The 17,461-nt window shown below is 57.5% G+C and overlaps 1 long non-coding RNA gene across 1 annotated transcript; it reads right to left on the bottom strand.

Annotated features, from left to right (window-relative positions):
* Positions 1 to 404: 404 nt before the first annotated feature.
* Positions 405 to 16,406, bottom strand: LOC144936287 (uncharacterized). The gene is made up of 3 exons (XR_013637415.1): positions 16,376 to 16,406; positions 15,897 to 15,970; positions 405 to 519 (listed from the first exon to the last, which is right to left on the bottom strand). It is a non-coding gene; the product is annotated as an uncharacterized LOC144936287 (long non-coding RNA).
* Between the last annotated feature and the right edge of the window lie 1,055 nt (positions 16,407 to 17,461).

The raw sequence follows: 17,461 nt of genomic DNA, 5'->3' as shown, positions 1-17,461 counted from the left end.
ACCACCTCACCACCACCACCTCACCGCCACCACCTCACCACCACCACCTCACCACCACCTCACCACCACCTCACCACCACCACCACCACCACCTCACCACCACCACCACCTCACCACCACCACCTCACCACCACCTCACCACCACCTCACCACCACCACCACCACGACCTCACCACCACCACCACCTCACCACCACCACCTCACCACCACCACCTCACCACCACCACCACCTCACCACCACCTCACCACCACCACGCTCGCGCTGCCCATCAAACACTGCGGCACTGCCACCGTGCGGGCCCCTTTGTTGGACACGGGCGGCGGGAGGGGCAGAAGAAGAGCCGCACCCCCCCATCCCCCCTCCCCCTCCCCCCCATTGTTGGTCTGCACTGCCGCGCCGGGAGAGCGAACGAGCTCCACGTGGCGACGTCTGCGCCGCTCTCCGCCAGGCCACCACCACCACCAGAGCAGCAGCAGCAATCCTCAGCAGTCAAATCCTTTGTGGATGTAATCGCGTTTCTGCAGGGGGCGGAGGGGAGTGGGAGAGGAGGATTGGGGAGGGAGGGAGGGGAGGGAGGGAGGGGAGGGAGGGGAGGGAGGGGAGGGAGGGGGATTCGCCGAGATGTTTACAGAACGTCTGCAGATTGTTGACTCGTTGTTTACAAACAAACCCGCGGTTACTGATTTGTGAAGCTCGTCACAGACAGTGTCGTGTGAATGTTGTAAACGGGGGGACGGGGTGAGTGTGGGGGCACGCTGGGGGGGGGGGGGTTGCGGTGTGGTGGTGTGTGTGGTGGTGTGTGGTGGTGTGCTGTGTGTAGTGTGTGGTGGTGTGTGCGGTGTGTAGTGGTGTGTAGCGTGTGGTGGTATGTGGTGTGTGGTGGTGGTGTGTGGTGTGGTGGTGTGTGTGTGGTGTGTGGTGGTGTGCTGTGTGTAGTGTGTGGTGGTGGTGTGTGGTGGTGTGTGTGCGGTGTGTAGTGGTGTGTAGTGTGTGGTGGCGAGTGGTGTGTAGTGTGTGGTGGCGTGTGCTGTGTGGTGGCGTGGTGGTGTGCGGTGTGCTGTGTGTTGCGTGTGGTGGTGTGTGGTGGTGTTGTGCGGTGTGTAGTGGTGTGTGTGGTGGTGTGTAGTGCTGTGGGGGTGTGTGGTGGTGTGTGGTGGAACAGTGGGAACCACAGTTGGCACGGTCGAGGGCATAGTTGGTACATCTGCCAGGCATCCCAGCCAACCCATGGCACCTGGGTCTTGTTCCGTGACCTCCTGCCAGCGGACATTCGACACTTCACGGGGCCTCAAAGTGCACCTAGCCTGGCACAAGCGCCGTGGTGGTGACGTCACTGTGTGGTGAACGGCAGTTATTTTTGTTGGTGTGCGATGGGTGAGGAGCGGTGACGTGGTGGTTAGCGCATCGCGCTACGAACGCAAATGAGTCACCCTTCGTGGTAAAGTCAACAGCAGTCGTCCTATGGATCGACTGACCCACGCCATAGGAATGTGCAATTTCCACCGCCGGCTCAGGGATATAAAGAGAGATGAGCTCCAATGCCTCAGTGCTCATCGAAGGCGGGGAATCACTTTGGCTACAAACCTAACGATCTGAGGTCTATTCCCATTCATGGTCAATATCGGTGACGAATATTTGAAGCGATGATGGAGCCTCCCGTAGGTTGATTCAGCCTTAAATGAGTGCCTGGTGCAATCTGTGAACATAACCACTGAGGAGACAAAAGCGGTCGGGCGTGGTCCTGGCCACCCGTGTATGTGGCTGCTATAAATGTTCACGTGATGAGAAGCCACTTCGTTTAGCTATCATTTGTGGCCAGGCCGCTTTGGAAAAATAGCTGTCTAGCTTCGTGGGCCTTACCTAGTAGCATCGGTGCTCGCGAACAGCACTAGCCCCAACATCCTGTCAAAGTCTTCGCGAGGGATCTTTGTCTGTTTGGTGAATGTGTGTGTGTGTGCGTCAGTGTGTGTCAGTGTGTGTGCGTCAGTGTGTGTGTCAGTGTGTGTGTGTCAGTGTGTGCGTCAGTGTGTGCGTCAGTGTGTGTGTGTCAGTGTGTGCGTCAGTGTGTGTCAGTGTGTGCGTCAGCGTGTGTGTCAGCGTGTGTGTCAGCGTGTGTGTCAGTGTGTGTGTGTCAGCGTGTGTGTCAGTGTGTGCGTGTTAGCGTGTGTGTCAGTGTGTGCGTCAGTGTGTGTGTGTCAGTGTGTGCGTCAGTGTGTGTGTCAGTGTGTGTCAGTGTGTGTGTGTCAGTGTGTGTGTGTCAGTGTGTGTGTCAGCTTGTGTGTCAGTGTGTGTGTCAGCGTGTGTGTCAGTGTGTGTGTCAGCGTGTGTGTCAGTGTGTGTGTCAGCGTGTGTGTCAGTGTTTGCCGGTGCTGGCCTGCAGCAGCTGCTGCAGCTGCTGCAGCTGCTCCAGGGAGGCCCCCTGATTGGTGTTGGCGTCTCGGGCGATGTCACTGAGAGACGGGACAGCCACACTGAGTCTCAAGGCTCTTTTCAGGAGGCTCTTGCCAGCTTGTTCGCAGTAGTGGCGATGTTGCTGCTGCTGCTGAAGTGTTGATCCCCGGTGAGTCAAAGTTAGGGGAAGTTTCCAACATTGGGATGTTTGGTCAATACTGTACCGGTTATATTGGATGTTTGTGTGTGTAACCGTGTGTTAATGAGTGTGTAAATGCGTGTCAGTAAGTGAGTCGGTGTAAGTGAACATGTCAGTAAGTGCGTCAGTGGTGAATGTGCCAGTGTTAGTGTCAGTGAGGGTGTGTGTCAGTGAGGGTGTGTGTCAGTGAGGGTGTGTGTCAGTGAAGGTGTGTTTCAGTGAGGGTGTGTGTCAGTGAAGGTGTGTGTCAGTCAGGGTGTGTGTCAGTGAAGGTGTGTGTCAGTGAGGATGTGTGTCAGTGAGGGTGTGTGTCAGTGAAGGTGTGTGTCAGTGAGGGTGTGTGTCAGTGAGGGTGTGTGTCAGTGAGGGTGTGTGTCAGTGAGGGTGTGTGTCAGTGAGGGTGTGTGTCAGTGAGGGCGTGTGTCAGTGAGGGTGTGTGTCAGTGAGGGTGTGTGTCAGTGAGGGTGTGTGTCAGTGAGGGCGTGTTGCTCTATAGCAGCAGTGGCTGCCTCTCCCTGCCAGGCCTGGCCGCGCTCCGAGGATGTGGGCCCCGCGTCTGTGAAGCCGCTCACTCCGTTTCCACAACAGAGTCGTTCTTTCGGAAGCCAGGGAAGGGTGGGGAGGGGGGGCTTCCTCCCAACCCCCCACCCGTGTACCCTAACGCACCGCAGGGGACTCTTTATCGCCTTGGGGAGTAGGGGGGCAGGAGCCCCCGCAGGATCACCACCGCCCCCCACAGGCAGAGCCCCCCCCCCGACACCACCTCCTCACCGGCGCATGAGTTCACCTCCCGGATGGGGTCTCGCCGCGTCGCCCGCTCAGCGTGGACTCCTTCCCGCCGGCACGGGGACGTGCGGGCAAGTTGCCGCTGCTCATTGGATGGGAGGGGAGGGAGGCTGAGCGGCGGTGAGCTGAGTCATGAGATCCAGGCCATGGGCTCTGGATAACGGGATCTGGATAATAGGATCTGGATCTCAGGAAACTTGCAACTACTGGGCACAATCGGTGGCAGGGTGGTGCAGTGATAATAACACTGCCTCACAGCAATAACAACCAGGGTTCGATTCCAGGCGCCTTTTTGCGTGGAGTTTGTATGTCTGTACGGTCTGCTCCTGGTCCTCAAGCTTCCTACCATAGCAAAACCCACAGGCAAAGTGGAGCTGGTATTGGGCGAAACCTCCCAACGCTGAATCGTCGTGACCTGCACATCACTCAACTCGCATCACGCACAGCGCCCCCTACTGTGGACAACTGAGTGAGGCTTCCCTGGGTAATGATGGGTAATGGCTCACAGGGGTTGTCATCGCCACCAAACGATCGACTTGCGAAAGTGAATAGGCTGACGTTTTAGACAATGGCCCTGCTTCAGATTAGGGTAGCTGCCACCACACGCTACCCTACTCTTGTATATAATATCCGGTGTGAATGACACGAGGTGGGCCGTCACATCGCAGGATGTAACGGCGGCTTGGGGAGGAGGTGGACGAGGAAGAGGCCTTCTACCAGCAGCGAACGAGCACCTTGAGTATTGCTAGATTTCTAGATTTGAAGCTGAGTGTTGCATGCACGTATGTTGAACTTCTGTCGCGCCGTATGTAGTCAACCGTAATAATCGGAGGTGCCTGGGAAGGACAACATATTAAACACACAAAATAGTCCTAAAACAAAAGTTTTCAATCTCGATGATGATTTAAACGTGCATAGCTCCAGTGGTGTCCTAATATCGTCAGGAGGAGCGTTCCAGACGACCCCGAAAGCGCATCCGAAAGTGCGCGATGCAGTGCCCGTCTTTGTGTTGTTAGTTGTGCACCCACTGCCAACGCAGCAGCAGTAGCATCGGCAAACATCTTCAGTTCAGAATTGAGGGAGTTCAGCGGCAGGTGCCGGGGAGGTTATGGGGGGCAGGGGGGGGAGCTGTGGGGGGGGGGGCAGCAGATGGCGAGCCGCTGATATTCGCGGATGGAGAAATGCGTCCTCGCGACCGCTCTCTTAAAAACAGGAAGCGGTGCATTAACTGTTCCTTAGAAGGAAAACACCGCGTGTCCGCGTTTGTTTGGAGGCAGACAGACACATGTGGAAGGGATTTGTGGAGGACAGAGGGATTGTGTCCGCGTGTGTGTTTGCATGTGTCATGGTATGTGTGTAGTGTGTGCGTTGGGGGGGGGTGGCGCAGTAGTTAGCGAGCTAAGCTACGAACCCGGCGAACTATGAAGGCCAACACGGCACACGAGGGGGTGGTGTTGCCAGCACCACGCCCGACCGCCTTTGTTTCCGAGTGGTGATGTCCATACGTCGCACCAGGTACTAATTTGAGGATGAATCGACCGAGCGGATGCCCAGGACCGGTTCAGATAATCGCCACTGGTGACTGTGAGCGGGGACTCACAGTCACCGCTTACTGCTCCACTACCTCTGCCCATACACACACAGATGCACACGCCAACACACCAGCTTACACTCATTTAAAGTCGCTTGTTTTCACTCTGATTTATTTTTGCATCGTTGCGTGCACGTTGTATTGATCGAGGCACTCACCCTGCCCCCTCGAGTTCCCACCCGGCTCACGCGACGTCAGCCCGCCTGGGATTACGTCTCGACCGCGAATCGTAGCGATAAACCATCGCTGGTAGGAAGCGAACCCTTCCTTACACGGCTCCCATCAGAGCCTCTCGGAGATTTGTTCGGGGCGATTAAGGCCTTGGGAGACTGCTGCCAGGGTTGGCAGGGCGCAATGCAGGGCGCTCTTCTCTCCACTCCACGCCCCGCACTGCTCCACCACACACCCCGCACTCCACACTGGACACCCGGCAGTGTGCCGCCGGTCTCTCGGCGGCCCTGCGGGTCACCGGAACTCGCGACTATAAAACCACTTTGTTCCGAGAGGCTTGGTCCCATCTCCGCGGCCCCTCCCCCGCTCCCCCGGGGCAGCCTCACATCCATCTCTGTGCGGGCATTGTTCGCCCAGCACGTGGTGGGGCCTGGCACAGATGTAAGCAATTAGACGGAAAGGACCTGAGATGAATCGCTCTTTACACTGCCACACTCATTTACAAGCCGGGGGGTTACGGGCGAGGGGGAGCCGTGGGTCGACCCTCCCCCCCTTCTGCCTCTCCCCGCACCCCCTCCTCCACTCCCCACTCTCTCCCTCCCCTGCCCCTCGCCCTCCATCTCAACCAAATCTTTCGGAATCCATATCCACGTGGTTCCTCCCATCTCTGCTCGGGATAAATAATCGGGCAATTCGCCTCCTTTCCATATCTGTCCCATCAACATAAAACATTGAAGAGTATTTCACTATTTTTACACGTCCCATCAGCCATATGGCTTCCTTATGGGAGTGAATGATTTCAGCACCAATACAACTTTGGACCGGTTTCAACATTCGGCGTCTCATTAGCGAATTCAGACTCGCTTGAAAGATTTTGGTGAACTACCAGATACGATAGGCAAGGACCCTCTCGGTTCGACGTGGGTCCTGGTTCTGCTTGAAATGAAATCGCGTGCATGAACGCGTCTAACCCATGTGGAATTAATGTGCACCTAGCTTGGCACGAGCGCTGTCGGGACGTCACCGTTACTTCCTGGCGAACAGTGGCTGTTAACGTGGTGTTGTGTGTGTGTGGGTGTAGTGGGGAGTCGTGGCGCGATGGAGAGACAAAGGTGGCCGGGCGTGGTTCTGGCCACCCACCGCCTAGGCTTTCATAAGTGCTCGCTAACAGCACTTGCCTCAACAGCCTGTTAAAGGCTTTACGGGGGATCTTTGACTGTTTGGTCAGTGTGTGTGTGTGGTCTCTGTGTGTGCTTTGGGATACAGTACACTTGGAGCGCTGTGTACTCATGTCTGTCAGTGTATGTCAGCGTGTGTGTCAGGGTGTGTGTCAGTGTGTGTCAGTGCGTGTGTCAGGGTGTGTGTCAGTGTGTGTCAGCGTATGTGTCAGGGTGTGTGTCGGGGTGTGTGTCAGCGCGTGTGTCAGGGTGTGTGTCAGTGTGTGTGTCAGTGTATGTCAGCGTGTGTGTCACGGTGTGTGTCAGGGTGTGTGTCGGGGTGTGTGTCGGGGGGTGTGTCAGTGTGTGTTGGGGTGTGTCAGGGTGTGTGTCAGTGTTTGTCAGTGCTGGCCTGCTGTGGCGTGCAAGCCTTCATATGTGCTCGCTAACAGCACTTGTCCCAACAGTCTGTTACGGCTACACGGGGGATCTTTGTCTTTGTCGGCGTTCTGCCCACGCCACATTCATAGATGTAATAGGTTCTCGCTGATCACAGCACAGCCCCAATAATCCATGTAGGCTACACGGGGCACCTCTTCCTCCGTGCGTCCGTGTGCGCAGCGCGCGTCCCATCCTGCGCGCCGCGTCTGAATGATGACACCGACTGCGGCCACGCACTGCTGATGATCACGAGAGTAGTTGGTGGTGCTGGTGGTGCTGGTGGTGGTGCTGGTGGTGCTGGTGGTGCTGGTGGTGGTGGTGGTGCTGGTGGTGGTGGTGCTGCTGGTGGTGGTGGTGCTGCTGGTGGTGGTGGTGGTGGTGCTGGTGGTGGTGCTGGTGCTGGTGGTGCTGGTGGTGGTGGTGGTGCTGGTGGTGCTGGTGGTGGTGGTGGTGCTGGTGGTGGTGGTAAGATCTCGGTTCTCAGATTGGTGCGCTGAGCCCCCCGCCCCCGTCACCCCCGTCTCATCAGCAAACACATCTCCCGCACAAAGTCATCCCGTAATTCGTGGAGCTGCACGGCGCTTTATGAGTGTGGTCTGGGGGTGTGAGGGTATCAGAGGGGGGTGATGAGGGGGGGCTGATAATATATTATAATGGTGGGGGGGGGGTACGCCTAACACTAGGCCGTAAATACCAGAGGAAGTAGGAATGTCCGTCTGCCTCGCGCGCCCACGTGCTCCGCCGTGGCCGGGGTCACCGGGAGGGCAATGAGCGGTGGGACCCGGGAGAAGCCAACATCGCGATGTCCCTGAGCCCTGGTCGAGCCCTGCTACTTATCATAATCTTTATTTAGACTCGAGGAATCCGATGAGCTATTAAGCTCTTTTCTCACAGATATCCAAATGGGGCGGATCAGCAAGTTGCATGTCATTCTTCACAAAATAATACTCCGTGTCCTCCCCATATCTGGTTGACACATCCCATCAGCCGCACGGTCTTTCTCCTGCGAATGCGAAACTTCAGCCGCATTGGTTTAATGCAAGCAAACTGTGGACCGGTTTCGACCCGCAGTGTCTCATCAGCAGAGTCCGGGCTTGCTTACGGCCCCGAGATAAACAAAATGGAATGTCGAGGTGATCAGAGTGGTGGAGAGCTTCCGTGAAGCTGAACTTGAAACTGAAAATCAACGCAGACACGGTGGCCGAAATGTGTACGTTTTCAATCAAAGCGTGTGTTCCTCCCCGCTGCGACACGTGGTGGTTCTAAAACACGTGGTCATTTTACGAATAATATGGAACACACACTGAAAAGTGCGCGAAGAAGCCTGGAGTGAAGCGTGCATGGAATTATAATGAGAGACAGGAAGGGGAAGACGTGGACGAGAGAAGACGCGTGGGATGGCATCGCGCGAAGTGAGTGGGGCTTGGGCAGGAGGCGTCACGGACAGGAGGGACGATGGTCAAGGATGATGACGGAGCGGCAGCCAAGGCAGGGAACGCGTCCGAGAGGACGCTCCACCGAGGAGGGGGAGACGGAGCGATTAAACAAGCCCAGGTGACGAGTGAACAATTACATGGCAGGAGTGCTTTGCGAGGTGGCGCCTACAGCAGTGGATCGAGCGTGGCTGATGATGTTATAACTTCGTGAATACTCCGGTTGGACTAGGAAGCGCACTGTATCAGGTGTATGACCTCGTTATCTACGTCGGTTGCATATAAACACAGACATACAAAGATCCCCCATATCACCGGCGCTGTTAGCGAGCACCGATGAAGGCCGGTAGGGCGCACGAGAGGATGGGTGACCAGCGCTACGCCCAGCCACCTTTGTCTCCCTAGTGCTGATGTTTACATACCGCGTCAAGTTTAATTTATAGCTGAGTCGACCTAGAGGAGATCGAAGAAGCGAACTCGAGTCACCGGGTTTATAGCGCAGTGCGTGAACCACTGCCCCACCGCTCCACACACACACTGCCAACACCAATAACGATTATTTGAACCGGTCCCGGGCCTTTTCTAGGTTGACTCAGCCTCAAATGAGTACCTGGTGCGGTGTGTAAATATCGTCACTAGGGAAACAAAGGGGACTAGGCGTGGTGCTGGCCACCCACCCATTCGTGTGCCGCGCCTGCTTTCGTAGATGCTCGTTAACAGCACTTGCCCCAACAGTCTGTTAAGGTTATACGGGGGATCTTTGTATTTGTGGGGAACGAACCGAGTGGTGCGCGCGTAAACGCTCGCGAGGTCGCGCGCACATGTTGTTCATTTGCGCACACGTGTGCGCGCGCGTGTGGTTATCGGGAGAGAGCGCGGGAGACAGAAAACGAGAGCGAGAGAGAAGAGAGAGAGACAGGGAGAAAAATGAGTGAGTGGGAGAGTGCAGAGAAGAGCGAGAGACCGGGCGAGAGCTTCCTAGAGTGGTGGCGAGTACGAGGGAGCACGACAGAGAGAGAGAGATGAAGAAAGCTCGACATTGAGAATGCGTGAAAGAGATTGAGAGTCGATGAATGGAGAGAGGGGAGAGAGAAGGGAGAGAGCGCGGGAGAGCCAGAGGGAGATCGTCCTCGGTGAGGGTCCGTGCGGCAGCAGCAGCAGGAGGAGGCGGTGGCGCGCTTTGATGACTGGACGCAGCTGCCAGGATGTGCCCCGTTATCTACCGCTCGCCACTTCCTGCCCTAATTGCTTTAAAGGCTGCAGGGCCCCGGCTGTAATCACCGCGGGGTCCCGGGGACACTGGAGCCCCCCCCCTGCCCCGCCACCCCCCCCACCCCTTCCAACTCGAGCCACCCGGCTCATCCTTCGTCCGGGTCACGCAGTGAACACGACTCACTGGGTCACGGGGTCACTGCGTCAAGGTTTTTAGAGCCACGGCTTACAGGGTCAAGATTCATAGTCACGGCTCACAGAGGTCACGGCTCACAGGGTCAACATTCATAGCCATGGCTTACAGCGGTCATGACTTATCAGATGGTCATGGCTCAGAGACTCAGGTCACGGGGTCACGGCGCCGCGGCGCACGGGGTCACGACCCTTACCCCGCTACACAGCCTCGGCGGACCGTGGTGAGTGACCAGTCAGTGGTAGGTGCAGTCGAGGGGGAGGCGGGGGGGGGAGCTCCTGTGCCGGGATCCGGGTGTCGCGCAGGACCCTCCTCTAGAGGACTTCTCGAGGATGGTACTTGGCCTACTTTTCCCCGCTGGCCAGAGGTCTAGGAAGAAGAGGTGGAAGTACCCACACTTTACACCACCACACGCGACCTGCCGCTCACTCAACTCTGGTGCATCCACGTATGCTGCTGAACTCAACAGACTGGGCAACAGTATCGTGACCGTAAAGTATATTTCATTGGCGACGTTTCGGCAACGAACCTTCCTCATAGCACTATCGTTGACGTGTATTGATTGTTGTTGGTTGTGACACAGCAGCAGCACTGGCACGTGGCCCACTGACGTTGAGAAAATCGCCCCCATCGTTTCCCCTGCCGCGCCTGGAGGTGGACTCGAACCTGCGCCTCTGGCTGGCGAGCCCCGTGTGCTGCCGATCCCTCCAAGAGCCCCCCCCCTTGTCGCCTTGACAGACTGTTGGGGCAAGTGCTGCTAGCGAACACCACGCCCGGCCGTCTTTGTCTCCTGAGTGGCGATGTTTACCCACCGCTCCGGGTATTCATTTGAGGCTGAGTCGACCTTCCACCTCCGTCTCGCAGTTAAACAAGGGTACAAAGTGACCCTTTGTTGCTGGAGACTTTCAATGTGTGCGGCAAACAGGTAACCGGTTTTTACCCGTTTTTCCATTCAGTAACCGGTTATGTAAAGAACGGATTTTAACAACCATCGCGCTCAAACACAGTTAAAGAATTATAATAAGGGAGGGGGGAGCGGTGGTACAAGGGATGACGCACTGCGTGGTGAACCCGGATACTGCGCGGTCGATTCCCCGACCACGGCCAATTATCAGCGGCGCGTTGATCGTGTGGACCGGTCCCGGCCCCCGCGTCCTCCCTGCAGCAGCGCGCGAGGTGTGGGGAAGTATCGTGAGCGACACGGCGGGGAGAGGCGGAGCCTTCATCCAGCAGTGGGTTGAAGGAGGGCTTTCTCTTTACCATGGCCATGACACGGTGAGCGAGTACACGGCAGCTCACGACAGTACGCGTGGCACGCAGTGAGTGGAACATCTCCGGGTGCGATTATCAGAGAGATGGAGCGACGAAATCAGTTCATGCGCTGCTGCTAGTAGATGGATGATCACATCGCACGATCGTGGGGAGGAGGCCTTCATCCAGCAGTGGATTGGCCATGACCGACGATGATGAAATGGTTAGCGCACAGGACTCGCCATCCACAGTCACCGATTCGACTCCATCTCCCGGTGCGGCGTTTGAAAGAACGTTGGAATGTTTTAAAATCTCGCCCGTTCCCAGCGCTTCTGTCCATTGCTCCACACAGTTCGTCTACGACTGGCGGGGTCAAGTCTGGGTGTCCCCACCTCTTCCAGCACGTCTGCTCACCAACGTGGAAGAGTTGATCGAGTCCGCTCTATTAGAGGCCCCTCCGCCAGCAGTGGCGTGAGCGAGCAATTGCAGGACTGCGCCTTTAGCCTTGCACGAGCACAGCCATGCAGGTGCTGCCGGTACGTGGCGAGTCGCCCTGGCGCTCGGGGATGGCGTGCTGAGAGACTGGGAGATGTCGGGGGGTGAACTCGGGGGGAGCGAATGCCGGGGGAGTTGGGGGGGGATGTCGAGGGGTTAAGTGATGGGGGAGCGGATTGAGGGGCGGGGCACGGGCATTCGAGAGAGGCCGGCGCCGCGGGGGGTGGGGGTCAGAATAGGGTGGGGGTCAGAATAGGGTGGGGGTAAGAATAGGGTGGGGGGGGAGTTGGGTTTTTTTTTTGGGGGGGGGGGGTCCCGGAGTCTGGGCTCCAGATGGAGGAGCCGAGGCAGTAATTACCGTGTTTTGCTTCCCCGTAAAAACCTTATGATCCTCCTGTAATCCGGACATTAAACCTGGCACCGGCGCTAAGCAAACAGCATTCCGGGTTAATGTCCGAGCCGAGCCGAGCAGCAGCAGAAGCGCGGCACGCGGGGGCCGCGTGGAGCGCGAAGACGCCGCCCGGCAGCGAACAGCGGCAACAAATCCCTCCACACGGGCGGCATTGTTCCCGATAGAGCGTCCCCCCCCATCTCCACTGCGGCAATGGGCTAAATAAGGAAGGTTTCTCCCTCGGGGTGGAAGCGCAGTGCGTCACAGCCTAAACAAAACCTGGGTTCGATTCCCGACTCGGGGCGCCTTTCTGTGCGGGGCTTATGTGCGGGGTTAGAGTGTCCTCTCCCCCTGCTCTGCACGGGCTCCCTCCGTGTCTTCCTCCCATAGCTAAACCCACACTCACATTGTAACTCGTATCGGTCAAACATCCCAATGCGGAAAAGTCACCTGCAAATTACTCAGTTGGGATCACACACAGCAGCAGCCGCATAGGCCCCTACTTCGATCACTTTAAGGAGAGTATTTACACTCGGTAAGGCTACTGTGGGTTAACACGCGGTCACCAGGCACAAGCAAGGGGCTCCCCACGCCCTGCAGGCAGTGGGGGGGTTCTTTCGACCATACTTCACCACGCTGGTCAAGCCGGTACAACTGTGCTGCTCTACCCTCCGCAGCAGCCTATAGCACCTGTTGTACGCAAGGCGGTCCGCCATCCTGATGACACAGAACGTCGACACCGGTCCAGAGTTGTCCTTGCGTTGCGCCAATGCAGGGGGAATGATGCAGTCCCGTCGGCCGTGTGTCTGATGGGATGTGTTAATGAGATACAAACGCCTTCACGTCGAGGGACATCTCTCAAGCAGTTGGAAGGCACCACTCCCACGCACATGCCTTGCGATGCATCTCACGTGAGTACCACGTGGGATGCACAATGCTCCCCGAGCCTTGTCTCGACCACCAGCTTCAAGGCGCTGAACGTGCGGCCAGATTCTTGTTGTTTCGGTCATAGACTCAGAGAGAGAGTTGAGAAACCGCGGCCGTCTCATTCAGGCAGCGGTGGAACCACGAGAACGCAGCGCCGTGCACGCCGCGGCGACGCGCAGACGAGGCCCGCGGGCTGCGTGGCCGCCACCACCACCACTCACGCGACTCTGTTCACTGCGGCTGTCACTACACGGAGCGGAAGCCGCGTCTCTCGCGAGAGCAACAGCAGCCACGACGATGAGTGCGGTGGGATGACGAGTGCGGGGTGGGTATCGACTGCTATCATTGCATATCCAGGTAACAGAGTTAATAGCGAAGTGCGCTAACCACTCCCCCACCGCTCCCACTCCGAAGGACGCGGAACCGCGATGTACCTGCCCCCGCCCTCATCCCAACAATGAGCGATAGCGGCCCTGGTACGGGACTCGAACCCGGACAATCCGTTCCGTGGCAGGGGCTGGAGGAGGATGACCGACTCCCGTGAGCTCGCCGCGCAAGTGGGTGCCATTATGAACCCCAGGGAGCATCAAAGGCGGGCGGAAGCAATTTCTTTGTAAAATGAGGACGAAAAATCCTCCCGCGTTTCCTCTCTCTGTTTAATCAGCGCTAATGACAGCGGGCGGGAGGCGGGTGCGGGGGGTGGTGGTTGGGTGGGAGGGGACCTGTGTGGTGGAGGGGGGGAGGCCACGCTCAAATAAGAAGGAGCAGGAAGGAGCCGAGATAATACCACACGGGCTGTTCCCGACAATGGGGTCGGCGAGATGCTTCACGGGATAACGCGGAGCGCGGCGCTCACAACAAACAGCGCCCTTGTTGGCCTGCGCCTCGCCACGGCGACTCTCCTCCTCCTGCCCGCTCGCCACTCACTCCACGCGTTCGAGGGCCACATGCGGCGTCGAGGTGAAGGCGCGGCCCCTGAAATTGCTTCACTGGATCGTCTTGTCTCTCCCTGCCTGGTCGCGTCCCGTCCCGCGCTGTGCGCTAATCGCCACCCCACCAAACAGATTGAACACCACACACACACAGACGTGTGCAGAATTGCATGTACGAACGCTTTCAACCTTGTCCAGACCACCATCTCAATAGAGCTGAACGCATGAGTCCTGCGCTCATCTCTGTGTTGTGATGGGCTGTGTTGGCATTAAAGTCGTGGCCTCCTTGTTCGAGCGAATTTGCGACTCAACGGTGGCGAACCCGTGGGTACTGCAGGGTGCACGGCGCGACTCGAGACAAACACAGACCACGGCTTGAGCAGCAAACGCGTCAGAACATCGCCAGGCCGATGCGCACGCCACCTTCATGAACATTGAAGCTCAAGAAACGATCCAGGGTCGTGCGATTGTGGCCATGCAACCCAAACTATGGACCGCACAGTGAACCCCCCGCTGTGGACTGCGCTCCTTCAACAGAGGAGGAGGAGGGCGAGCAGCGACACGACACCAACTCTCTGTCTCTCTGCTGAAGCCGTCTCGACGTGGCCAGCAGCAGACCGCGACACTCTGGCGTCTCGCTCCTGAACCACATCGCTACTGCTGCTGCTGCCATCTGACACAAGGACAGAACCACAATATTATCATTAAGCGTCCTTGTGGAGGATATAACACAACAAACACGCTGACAATTCGTCTCTCCACGTACATAAAAAAACACGTATTTTACACATCCCATCAGCTACATGGCCGTGGCAGGCCACTATCATTGGTTCAAGCAAGGCTGACAGCTGATGGGAATTATGAATGTCGAAACAGGTCTAGTATTTGATTGTACTGAACCAATGCTGCTGATAACATACGCTCCCAGAAGGAAGGCCGTTTGGCTGATGGGACGTGTACATTTTGTTTTATCTGGAGGAAAAGACATTTGGAATGATGCATTCACATGCACTCACAACAAAACAAAGATCCCCCGTATAGCCTTATCACAATGTGGGTGGGTGGTCAGCACCACGCCCGGCCGCCTTTGTCTCCCCAGTGCTGATGTTTACACACCTCAGCTTGGTACTAATTTAAGGCTGCATGAGTCGACCGTTTGCCTGCCGTGAGCGGGAATCAAACTCGAGTCACACACGCGCGTTGGTGCAGCGCGCTAACCCCACTGCATTACCCTACCGCTCCCCGAAAATATTAATAATTATTAAAATATTAATAATGATAATAAGACAAAGACCCCCCCCCCCCGTGAAGCTGAGTCAACCTGGGGGAGGCCTCAGGACCAGTTCAAATGATTACCTCTGTTATTGGTCGTGTTGACGAATCGAACTCGGGTCGCCGGGTTCTTAGCGCAGCGTGTTAACCGCTGCACTACCGCTCCCCACAACCGCAACATACTACCACCCACTCACACATAAACACACCATTCACACACACACACACTCACACGTAACAGCACGCATAGCCACGCTGTTTACACGCCCGCGACCTCGCCCCGTGCCCTGCTCAGCGCTGATCGGCAGCCGCGAGTACAAATCACCCGAGCCGCGCTGATCGGCAGCCGCTCTCCTTCACAGGCTTATCTCTCCCACCGCTCCCTCTGACGCACGGACACGTTTGATTAGCAGCCCTCAGAACATCTCACTCACTCGTCAAGGGAGCGAGCGCTGGGGGCGCGGAGGGGAGGAAGGGGGCCGCGGCCCAGCCCAGATCTCCAACTCGGGGGTGCGGCGCACGAAGAGGCCGGGATGTCGGGGTGGTGTACGGGTGTAAGGTGCCAGGCGGGGTGGCAGGGTGCGTGGCAGGGTGCGTGGCATTGTGTCGGATGGAATGGCCGGGAGTCGGGGCAGGGTGTCTGTCAAGTTTCAAGTTCAGGTTGATTCTGTTGAACCCGTTCAAAAATCAAGAGACCAGGATAGAGTTTCATTTGCAAGAGTGATCTGGGGCATTAGTCCGCCAGTAGGGGGCGATAGTTGCTGCTGTGGATGGAAATGCAATTGCGGATGCGTGGCAGATGTCCGATAGAATGCGAGCGCGTGTGGCAGGGCAGCGCGGCATAGTACCAGCTGGGAGGAGCTGGACGCGGTACGGGCAAGGTGCAATGCGGGGTGTCAAGGTGCATTGCAGGGTGTCGGGTTTGGTGTCACCGCGGAGCGCTGTTGCCACAAATGTGGCTGGAAGCAAAAGAGAAGTGGAGAGAAGGCCGATAACATCAGAACACGAGCTGCAAGTCCCCGGGACAAGGTGCGCTGTGATACGAAGACTCACCCTGCGCGACCTTTGACCTCCCACGAATTCTCGTGCCGGCAGTGAATCGACACGGAGTGCCCCTTGCGACTCGCCTGCGCAGAGAGTTGGGGCAAGCGCTGTTAGCGAGCACGCGCTAAGGGCGTCCTTTGTCTCCCCGAGTGCAGTGCTGATCTGTCAAACACTGTACGGAGGTGTGCACTTGAGGACGAGTCGACCCACAGAAGATACCACTGATGTTGGCCGTGAGCGGAGGTGCGAACTCGATTCGCCGGGCTCGTAGCGCAGCAGCGCACTAACCACGCCACTGCCGCTCCCCCCACGCACACACTCACGTAATCACGTAATCATGCAACAATTGCGCAGACATAATCAGAGATGTGCCACGATTACACCGTCTCGGGCAACACAATCACTCTATCTCGCACAGACTATCACGGGCGCACACAATCACACTATCTCACAATCTCACACACACGGCGCGCACACACATCACACACCCTGCGAGGCGGCGGCGGTGGCGGCGCTTTGAAGTGTCGGGGAGACGTGGCGATGTCCCCGCTCCGCCCTCGGGACACGGCGGAAGACAAACAACAAGGGGCAGCATGATGGCGATGCTGCTGCTGATGATGATGGTGGCGGTGATGACGAGGTTAGGGCGCTGCGGTACAAACCCGGCTACCCGAGTTCGATTCCCCGTTCACGGTCAACACCACTGACGATTCGCTGAATCGGTCCTGGGCCTCCCCTAGGTCGATTCAGACTCAAATGAGAACCTGGTGCGGTGTTAACATCGCCAATAGGGAGACAAAGGCGACCGGGCGTCGTGCTGGCCACCAACTCCCTCGTGGGCTGTGCCGCCCTTCACAGGTGCCCGCTGACAGCACTTGCCCCAACAGCTTGTGGACGTTGTTTACGGGGATCTTTGTCTGTGTCTTTGTGGTGATGACGACGGTTGCGGAGTGCGGTGGCGCGGTGGTTAGCAGCACTGCGCTCAGAACCCGGCCACCCAAGTTCGATTCCTGCTCACGGACAATGTCAGAGCCACTCACTGCTCAAGTGAGCATTGAGCGGGGTTCATCTCCTGTTGACAGTTCTGAGCCAGTAGTGGCAATTCCACATACCTATGGCGGGTCCGAGTAGTCACCCCCCCCCCCCCACCCCTAATCAGGATGTGAACTTGCGACCTTCCAATTCCGGGCCGCTCACTCCACCGCTGAGCAGTCACCTGGCCATGGCGACTCATCCGGTCGGGCAGTGGGTCGCGTGGTCTCTGCGTGCCCGGCCCCTCCCGTTCCAGGCGACAAAGCAACCCCGTTTCGAGTGACAAAGTTTCCGCGTTGCAGGCGACAGATGGTGGCGAAGGAGGCTTCTAGTAAGAGGAACCTCGTCTCTGCGAGCCCCGCGCGCGCTCGCGAGGGGCCCGCGCCAAGCCAAACAAACATCGGCCGGACGGACCAACAGGAAGGAGGCTGCTACTTTTGGAAGTGTTTGTGCGGAGGAGAGAGGGTGGGGAGAGGGGGGGTTACAGACCCCGCAGGGCACAGGAGGCAGACAGAGTGGCTCCACTTAAACTGCCACTTCCC

The sequence above is a fragment of the Lampetra fluviatilis genome, chromosome 15 (genome assembly GCF_964198595.1).
Source record: "Lampetra fluviatilis chromosome 15, kcLamFluv1.1, whole genome shotgun sequence".
Taxonomy (NCBI): domain Eukaryota; kingdom Metazoa; phylum Chordata; class Hyperoartia; order Petromyzontiformes; family Petromyzontidae; genus Lampetra; species Lampetra fluviatilis.
Note: the sequence above shows the minus strand (reverse complement) of the source record. Positions and strands in the feature narration are given on the sequence as shown.